Below are 10,408 nucleotides of genomic sequence, written 5' to 3'. Positions count from 1 at the left end.
CTCGCCGCCGCCGGAGGTAGCCACCCGCCCCGCCGCCGGTTTTCTTCGGAAAACCGTTGGTTTTTTGGAAACCGCGGTTTTTTTTATAGATCGGTTTAGTTTTTTCCGGTTTATTTATTTTGCGGACGTTCGTCCATACGTTCGTTTTAACGAACGGATTTCGTCGTTTAACCGCAGACAGCGAACGTTCGTTCGTTAGCCTGTTCGTCAGTTTTTCTTTTTCTCGGATTTTTCGCGATTATTTTCGATCGCGATTTCTGATCTGTTTTTCGTTTTAGTTTAACTTTTCGCTCGTTTATCGGAATTAGGCGATTCAAGCGCCTAGAGTTTCGTCTCGAAACCCTCTTTCTGATTAACCAACTGAAACAAGTTTTTGCTACTATAAAATTTGACTTAGGTCCAGATTAGTAAACGAAGCTTGTTTCTTTTGCCGTTTGAGTTTCGTTGCTTCGTTCGATTTGATTCTTTTTGCAAACCGGAGTTCTTAAGTTGAAATTTCTGGTTAGATCTCTTATTTTGAGTTTTATCCGTGCACCCTTGCTTGATTGCGTATGTATGTATTGTTTGTTTGCGATAGAGTACCCGGAGTGCGAAGCGTGCTACTACGAGTCTCTAGGTTTCACGGATCATCAGCAAGGCAAGTAACACTTTGATCATACCTCTTTACCACCCAGTTTTATTGCATTAGATCAATCCTCAAACTATTGCATCATTAGGATCTGATTAAAATGTGGGTTTTGGGAAGTAGTTGAGGTAGTACCTATTGCCCTGTTTATATCAAACCATTGGGAGTTACTTCTACGTTTGCTTATATAGCTATGCTATGCTCGTAGACGTGGATTGGGTTTGAGTGATTTTTTCCATGACAGATGTGAGATTGTTAATTAATGGTTCAACTTAAGGTGGCTACTTTAATTTACATCTGGGTGGATTGAGGCACCTGGAGAACCCAGTGTTGCCTGTATTTTTGGCTATCCCGGAGTACCCGTGTGATCATCCTATGGACCGCCACCCAGACTCAAAGGGATCATGAGATTTTTCATGCTAGAAACTTCTGTGTGCAGCCACAAGCTATTATGGGCTCTAGCATAGTTGAGTAGGTTACATGACCTCTTGAAGAGGTGGGCTAGATGTAGGGGAAAGTAGGTGTAACTGTCCACCCGGAGTAAAGAGTATTGTTTCTGAAAGACTGTGTCTCGGTCATCCGTTTCTCAAACACCATGTAGTGCGAGAAATCAAGCGGAGGTGATCGAGTCTTGTGGGCAAAAGTGCGCAAACCTCTACAGAGTGTACAATCTAATCATGGTTAGCCGTGTCCCCGGTTATCGACATCTTGAGTATCTAGTTCTTGGATTATCATCTGAATCTCATCATCATGTTACTTAATTTAATTTGATTGGGTTAATCACGTTCTTAATTGGGATTGAGTTGGAGGTACCTTCTCAATGTTTAACAACCACCATGATAGTTAAATAAAATTTATTCCTTTGTGGTAGGGAAAAATTGGCTTTTGGCAAAACTGTAACCATAGAGCTTTCCACCAGCCAAACATGCATGTAGTGATAGCATTATTCTGTTCATTACTCTCTATGTGTTACATTGCCAGCATATTCCATGTGCTGACCCGTTTTCGGGCTGCAACATATCATGTTGCAGACTTTTCAGACGACGAGTAAGGTGCCATAAGTCATGGTCTTATACTCAGTGATGCCGTTGGAGTTGATGGACTCACTTTATCTTCCAAGCCTTCCGCTATTATCCTTTTAGATGGCCTTAAGCCGTATTTATTATAGTAAGTTCTCTTTGAGACATTCGATGTAATAAGTGTGTGATTGCTACTCTGTTATAAATCCTTCAAGTACTGTGCGTGTCAGCATTACCGATCCAGGGATGACACTGATGCACAGAGACTAGACTGTTTGAGGTCTGGTCACTACAAAGATGGTATCAGAGCACACATTGACTGTAGGACACGGCCACTAAGCTAAAGCCCTAGATCACTACTCTCTTCTCATTTCTAACTCCTCTCCTTTCTTCCACTCTTTTAGGATGGCGGATGCAAGGAACAAGTTCGCCCAACCGGATGAGGATACACCTTTTGGACGACACTTGAAGGAAGTTATTAAGTACCTGAACATCGGAATACCAAGCTTCACCGGAACCTACAATGCCACACTACCAGAAGAGGAGCGCTGGATGATTTAAGTTCAAGTTCCAGGAAGGACGTTCATGCCAGTCACTGAGCCCATAGAGTTTTCCTTTGATGCACCAACCTGGAGTCTAGGAAAGAGCATGGCAGCCCACATCACCATGGGACGCATTGGAGAAGTGTACCACAATGATCTTAAGGATACTATCTATCAGATTTGTGGGCGCCGAGACGAGCAATGGGAGATGATCAGCACCAGGAAGGATAGATCTATTGCAGCTTTCATTCAGGAGTTAAACTAGCACATTCGTCGCCAGGAGAACTAGATGTGCGCAGACATGATAGAACTGAAGAAGGCAAAGACAAGGATCATGGAACTGGAGCAAGAACTCAAGGCTACACACGATGGATATGAGGAGGAAATCGCAACATTCGTGGAGAAGAATGATGACCTGATAAAGAAGCTAGGAGTTTTCATGGGAGACCCAGCACCAGGAGGAGATGATGATGATTCTACTTGCCTGGAGAACTACATCATCATCGACGACACTGACTCGGACCCCAGTGATGATGATTGGGAGGATGAAGCCAGAGCAGATATCATGGAGTCTTCGACTGAGCAATCTTTCTAGTAGACCACCAAATAAGTAGTAGTATTCCACCATGTATATAGTATAGTCCAAGCACTTTGTAACGATAGTCAGATCGATTGTATGCCTTGTTTGAATTGATTGGAGTGATATGATTGTGTTTGTCTCATGTGCATATGGGTAGTGTTTTCCCTCTAGACCTCATTCTACCTATTTTCTCATCTTTTCTAAAACCCATCAGATGCCTCCGAGATGCGACACCGGATTTGTTTTCCCACTAGAGATCACTCAGTTGATTCAGCAGCAGAATGCCCCGATGCAAGCGCTAGTTCAGAACCAAGGCAACAACAACAACAACCCACCACCACCACCACATGTTGATCACTTAGCCTGTTTTCTTAGGCTGAATCCGCCGGTGTTCTCCAGTAGCACCGAGCCGATTGTGGCAGATGATTGGCTCCGCAAGGTTGGAAGGGAGCTAACCTGCAGGATGCACAGATGCGGAGAGAGCGCGTTTTGCCGCACATCAGCTTGATGGACCCGCAGCATCATGGTGGGAGAATTACACAGCCACTCACCCCATTGACACCGTCACATGGGACCAGTTTCAGCAAGCTTTCCGTACTGCCCACGTTTCAGCAGGAGCTATGGCCATGAAGAAGCGTGAGTTTCGCAACTTACGCCAAGGAGGACGTACCGTTGGCCAGTACGTGGAGGATTTCAGTAAGTTAGCACGTTATGCCCCAGATGACATTGCTACGGATGCAGCTAAGCAAGAGAAGTTTCTGGAAGGACTGAATGATGAGCTGAGCATGCAGTTGATGGTGGCAACTTTTAACAGCTACCAGGAGTTGGTAGATAGAGCTCTCATGATTGAAGGGAAGCAGCAGCAGATTGAGAGTCGTAAGAGGAAGTATGGACAAGGAAAGTACAGTACAGGAGCTCACCAGAAGCCTCGTTTTACCCCGAACTAGGGAGGACACCTTCAGCATAACCATGGAGGTCACAATCACAATGGAGGGAGCTCGCACAATCATAGTGGCCCCAAGAATGGCAATGGGAACGGAGGAAGCAATGGACAGAACTGTACCAACCCATCAACCCCAGCCAAGAGGGATCTAAGCCACGTTACTTGTTTCAAGTGCCAGAAGACTTGACATTATGCAACTGAATGTCCGGAAGCTAAGAATGGAAATGGCAATGGAAGCTTGGGGAAGAAGCCGAACCCTTTCAACAGGGGACAGGTGAACCACATTAATGTGGAGGAGGTTGAAGCACAGCCTGATGCAGTAATAGGTAAGTTTTTGGTTAAGTCATTTACTGCAATCATTCTTTTTGATACTGGTGCATCACATTCATACATATCAATGGGATTTGTGGATAAGTTTAAGTTGCCCACCAAAGTTCTTAGAACACCTATGTTAGTAACCTCGCGAGGAGCAGAGTATATGGCAAGCCAAGGATGTTTTCAGATACCATTGGCCATAGGTAGGCATGTTTTCCCCTCAGACCTAATAGTTTTGGAGTCGCAAGGTTTGGATGTGATTTTGGGAATGGATTGGCTATCGATGTATGGAGGAAACATCGATTGCGCCAGTAAGACGATTTTGCTTACTACCCCAGAAGGAAGAAAGATTAAGTATGTATCCCGGCATGTGCCGAAGAGGACTCAAGTGAATTCCTTATCAGGAGTTGTACAGGAGGAAGTGCTAGTGGTGAAGGATTTCCCTGACGTATTTCCAGAGGAGTTGCCTGGCATGCCACCGGATAGAGACATCGAGTTTTCGATTGAGCTTTTGCGAGGCACTGGGCCAATATCTAAGAGACCGTACAGGATGCCCGCTAAGGATTTGGAAGAAATTAAGAAGAAGATTAAGGAGTTACTGGATAAAGGATATATTCGCCCAAGTTCGTCACCTTGGGGATCACCCGTACTTCTAGTGGAGAAGAAAGATGGATCGTTGAGGATGGTTGTTGATTATCGTGGATTGAATGAAGTAAGAATCAAGAACAAGTACCCACTGTCGATGATCAATGATCCGTTTGACCGACTACAAGGAGCTAATGTATTTTCCAAGATTGATTTGTGATCAGGATACCACCAGTTGAAGATTCGAGAGCAGGATATACCCAAGACAGCTTTTACCACAAGGTATGGGCTATATGAGTACATCGTTATGTCGTTTGGCCTGACTAACGCACCCGCCTGTTTCATGAACATGATGAACAAAGTGTTTATGGAGTTTTTGGATAAGTTCTTCGTAGTGTTCATTGATGATATTCTGGTCTATTCGAAGAATGAAGAAGAGCATAAGGAGCATTTGCGTTTGGTACTTGGAAAGCTCAGAGAACATCAGTTATATGCCAAGTTCAGCAAGTGCGAGTTTTGGTTAAAGGAAGTTGGATTCCTTGGACATGTTATATCCGGAGAAGGAATAGCAGTAGATCCCACCAAGGTTAACACTGTGACAAATTGGGAGTCACCCACGACAGTTGGAGAAATCCGGAGTTTTCTTGGACTCGCAGGATATTACCGGAGATTCATCGAGAATTTCTCGAAGATTGCAAAGCCTATGACGGAGTTGTTGAAGAAGGACACCAAATTCAATTGGACTGAGGAATGTGAGGCTACTTTCCAGGAGTTGAAGAAACGTTTGGTTACAGCGCCAGTGTTGATTTTGCCAGATCAACGCAAGGATTATGAAGTATATTGCGACGCTTCTCGTCGAGGACTTGGAGCAGTGCTAATGCAGGAGGGAAGAGTTGTTTCATATGCCTCACGACGGCTTAAACCCCATGAGTTGAATTATGCAACACATGATTTGGAGTTAGTAGCCATAGTGCATGCGTTGAAGACGTGGAGACATTTTCTCATCAGAAACCATTGTGAGGTGTACACGGATCACAAGAGTTTGAAGTACATTTTCACGCAGAAGGAGTTGAGTCTCAGGCAAAGGAGATGGTTGGAGCTCATTAAGGATTATGATATGAGATTGCATTATCACCCAGGGAAGGCTAACGTAGTAGCCGATGCGTGGAGCCGCAAGAGCCATGTCAACACACTCATGACCGGAGAGTTACCCAAGGAGTTAGCAGAGGATCTTCGCGAACTATGTTTGGAAATATTTCCGAGAGGCTATGTAGCAGCATTGGAGATTCAGTCTACTTTGATGGATAAGATCAGAGAAGCTCAGAAGACAGACAAGGAAATTGCCGAGATAAAGGAAAGGATGAGTAAAGGAAAAGCCAAGGGATTTTGTGAGGATGAGCACGATACCTTATGGTTTGAGGACCGCGTTTATGTGCCCAATGATCCGGAGATCAGGAAGTTGATCTTGCAAGAGGACCATGATTCACCATATTCGATTCACCCAGGAAATACCAAGATGTACCTGGATTTAAAGGATAGTTTTTGGTGGACCGGAATGAAGAAGGATATTGCGGAGTATGTAGCAGTTTGTGATGTATGTCAGGGAGTAAAGGCAGAGCATCAGAAGCCAGCAGGATTGCTACAACCATTGCCGATACCCGAATGGAAGTGGGATAAGCTAGGCATGAATTTTATCACAGGATTGCCCAGGACTCATTCAGGCTATGACTTGATATGGGTTGTAGTCGATCATTTGACGAAGGTAGCTCATTTCATCCCAGTAAAGACCACTTATACAAGTGCTAAGTGGGCAAAGATATACATGACCAGGATCGTATGTATGCATGGAGTTCCGAGGACCATTGTATCAGATAGAGGAACCCAGTTTACTTCAAAGTTTTGGTATCAATTGCACGAAGCTTTGGGTACCAGGCTAGAGTTCAATACAGCCTTTCATCCACAGACAAACGGACAGACCGAGAGAGTCAATCCGATTTTGGAGGACATGTTGAGAGCTTGTGCGCTAGATTATGGATCTAGTTGGGACGACAATTTGCCGTATGCAGAGTTCTCTTACAACAACAGTTATCCATCCAGTTTGAAGATGGCCCCTTTTGAAGCTCTGTACGGAAGGAGGTGCAGGACACCGTTGTTGTGGGACGAAGTTGGAGACCGCCAGTTGTTTGGACCAGTTTTGATTAAAGAGTCTAAATAGAAAGTGAAGTTGATTCGCGATAGGCTCAAGGTAGCCCAGTCCAGGCAGAAGAGTTATGCGGATTCTAAATGCAAGGAGACAATTTACAAAGTTGGAGACAGAGTTTATCTTCGAGTATCACCACTTCGAGGAGTGAAGCGCTTTAGAGTTAAGGGAAAGTTAGCGCCACGTTTTGTAGGACCATACAAAGTCTTGGAGCGTATGGGAGAAGTTGCTTACAAGTTGGAATTGCCCGGAGGATTGTCGGGAGTTCACGATGTGTTCCATGTTTCTTAGCTGAAGAAGTGCCACGCAGAGATGGCTGAGATACCACTGAGAGATACAGTGCCATTGGAAGCGATTCAGCTGGATAGTGATTTGACCTATGAGGAGAAACTAGTCAAGATTCTCGAATATGCCAGCCGAGTCACCCGCAGCAAGGTTATCAAGTTTTGCAAAGTTCAGTGGAGTCACCATACCGAGGATGAAGCCACCTGGGAGCAAGAGGAAGATCTACGGAAGGACCACTCTCACCTATTTCCTAGCCAACCCGAATCTCGAGGGCGAGATTCATCTTAAGGGGGGTAGGTTTGTAACATCCCAAATTTTCAATTTGGAATGATATACGTTAGATCATCATGCACAACATATTTTATTGCATTTTGTTTTGCGATCCTAGAAATTCTACGCAACTCAAGGACCCACGGAGAGAGTTGGGGATTTCATTATTTTCATATTTGGGTTTTCTCAAAATTTGAAAATAGGATCATTTGTTTTAACTATTTTCTCTCCGAAAATATTTCATATCAAATATATGAGAGGGGATAATATGACTTCTCCAAAAAGAATGAAATATTGGAGGACAAATATTAAAAACAAATATTTGATTTTATTTGAATTAGGAAAAATACGCGTTTTTCAAAATTGCATTTTAGGCCCAAATAAATGTTCATCTTGTGTGGCTTATTTTTAGAGGACGGGAAAAATTTATTTCGGGATATTTGGAGTCCATTTAGTATTTGTTTTCTTTCTTTTTCTGCAGGTCCAATTAAAAAAACGAACCGGCCTACCAGGCCGGTGTCCGGCTAGGACTCTGGCCTGGCCGGCCTTTATAAGCCGGGAGGCCGAGCCGCACAGCCCAGCCCGAGCCGCTCGCCCGCCCTGCGAAACCCTAGCCGCCGCCCCGCCGCCGCCCTGCGTCGGAGCCACCGCCCGTCCTGCCGCCGCCTATAGCCGCCGTCGCCGGAGCTCCGCCGCCCCTCGCCGGGCCTCGCCGCCGCCGGAGGTAGCCACCCGCACCGCCGCTGGTTTTCTTTGGAAAACCGTGGGTTTTTTTTGGAAACCGCGGTTTTTTTATAGATCGGTTTAATTTTTTTTCGGTTTATTTATTTTGCGGACGTTCGTCCGTACGTTCGTTTTAACGAACGGTTTTCGTCGCTTAACCGCAGACCGCGAACGTTCGTTCGTTAGCCTGTTCGTCAGTTTTTCTTTTTCTCGGATTTTACGTGATTATTTTCGATCGCGATTTCTAATCTGTTTTTCGTTTTAGTTTAACTTTTCGCTCGTGTATCGGAATTAGGCGATTCAAGCGCATAGAGTTTCGTCTCGAAACCCTCTTTCTGATTAACCAACTCAAACAAGTTTTTGCTACTGTAAAATTTGACTTAGGTCCAGATTAGTAAACGAAGCTTGTTTCTTTCGCCGTTTGAGTTTCGTTGCTTCGTTCGATTTGATTCTTTTTGCAAACCGGAGTTCTTAAGTTGAACTTTCTGGTTAGATCTCTTATTTTGAGTTTTATCCGTGCACCCTTGCTTGATTGCTTATGTATGTATTGTTTGTTTGCGATAGAGTACCCGGAGTGCGAAGCGTGCTACTACCAGTCTCTAGGTTTCACGGATCATCAGCAAGGCAAGTAACACTTTGATCATACCTCTTTACCACCCAGTTTTATTGCATTAGATCAATCCTCAAACTATTGCATCATCAGGATCTGATTAAAATGTGGGTTTTGGGAAGTAGTTGAGGTAGTACCTATTGCCCTGTTTATATCAAACCATTGGGAGTTACTTCTACGTTTGCTTATATTGCTATGCTATGCTCGTAGACGTGGATTGGGTTTGAGTGAATTTTTCCATGACAGATGTGAGATTGTTAATTAATGGTTCAACTTAAGGTGGCTACTTTAATTTACATCTGGGTGGATTGAGGCACCTGGAGAACCCAGTGTTGCCTGTATTTTTGGATATCCCGGAGTACCCGTGTGATCATCCTATGGACCGCCACCCAGACTCAAAGGGATCATGAGATTTTTCATGCTAGAAACTTCCGTGTGCAGCCACAAGCTATTATGGGCTCTAGCATAGTTGAGTAGGTTACATAGCCTCTTGAAGAGGTGGGCTAGCAAATGTATAGGAAAGTAGGTGTAACTGTCCACCCGGAGTAAAGAGTATTGTTTCTGAAAGACTGTGTCTCGGTCATCCTTTTCTCAAACACCATGTAGTGCGAGAAATCAAGCGGAGGCGATCGAGTCTTGTGGGCAAAAGTGCGCAAACCTCTGCAGAGTGTACAATCTAATCATGGTTTGCCGTGTCCCCGGTTATGGACATCTTGAGTATCTGGTTCTTGGATTATCATGTGAATCTCATCATCATGTTACTTAATTTAATTTGATTGGGTTAATCATGTTCTTAATTGGGATTGAGTTGGAGGTACCTTCTCAATGTTTAACAACCACCATGATAGTTAAATAAAATTTATTCCTTTGTGGTAGGGAAAAATTGGCTTTTCGCAAAACTGTAACCATAGAGCTTTCGACCAGCCAAACATGCATGTAGTGATAGCATTATTCTGTTCATTACTCTCTATGTGTTACATTGCCAGCATATTCCATGTGCTGACCCGTTTTCGGGCTGCAACGTATCATGTTGCAGACTTTTCAAACGACGAGTAAGGTGCCATACGTCGTGGTCTTATACTCAGTGATGTCGTTGGAGTTGATGGACTCACTTTATCTTCCAAGCCTTCCGCTGTTATCCTTTTAGATGGCCTTAAGCTGTATTTATTGTAGTAGGTTCTCTTTTGAGACATTCGATGTAATAAGTGTGTGATTGCTATTCAGTTATAAATCCTTGAAGTACTGTGCGTGTCAGCATTACCGATCCAGGGATGACACTGACACTACTAGGAAAAGGGCTATAGATGGAATGGCCACTAATGGCACACCAGACATGTGGTGCGCCATTAGTGTGAAAAACACTAATGGCGCACCAGACAAATGGTGCGCCATTAGTAACAATTTTTTTTTCCAAACATACTAATGGCGCACCAGGACACAGTGCGCCATTACTAGTTCTAACTAGTAATGGCGCACAAGCCACATAGTGCGCCACTACTATATTTTTTTATTTTTTATTTTTTTGCAAAACTACTAATGGCACATCAGGGAACAGTGCACCATTACTACTAGCGATCCCCCTCCATCTCGATCGTTATCCCACCTCGCCAGATCTGGCCCCCCTCGCCGCCGAGCACCCCCCGCACCCTATACCCCGCTCCACCGGGCGCCGCCGCCGACCCCCCGCACCCTCCCCCGCTCCACCGCCGCC

The sequence above is a fragment of the Triticum aestivum genome, chromosome 6D (assembly GCF_018294505.1).
Source record: "Triticum aestivum cultivar Chinese Spring chromosome 6D, IWGSC CS RefSeq v2.1, whole genome shotgun sequence".
NCBI lineage: Eukaryota > Viridiplantae > Streptophyta > Magnoliopsida > Poales > Poaceae > Triticum > Triticum aestivum.
This window is presented reverse-complemented; position numbering follows the sequence as displayed.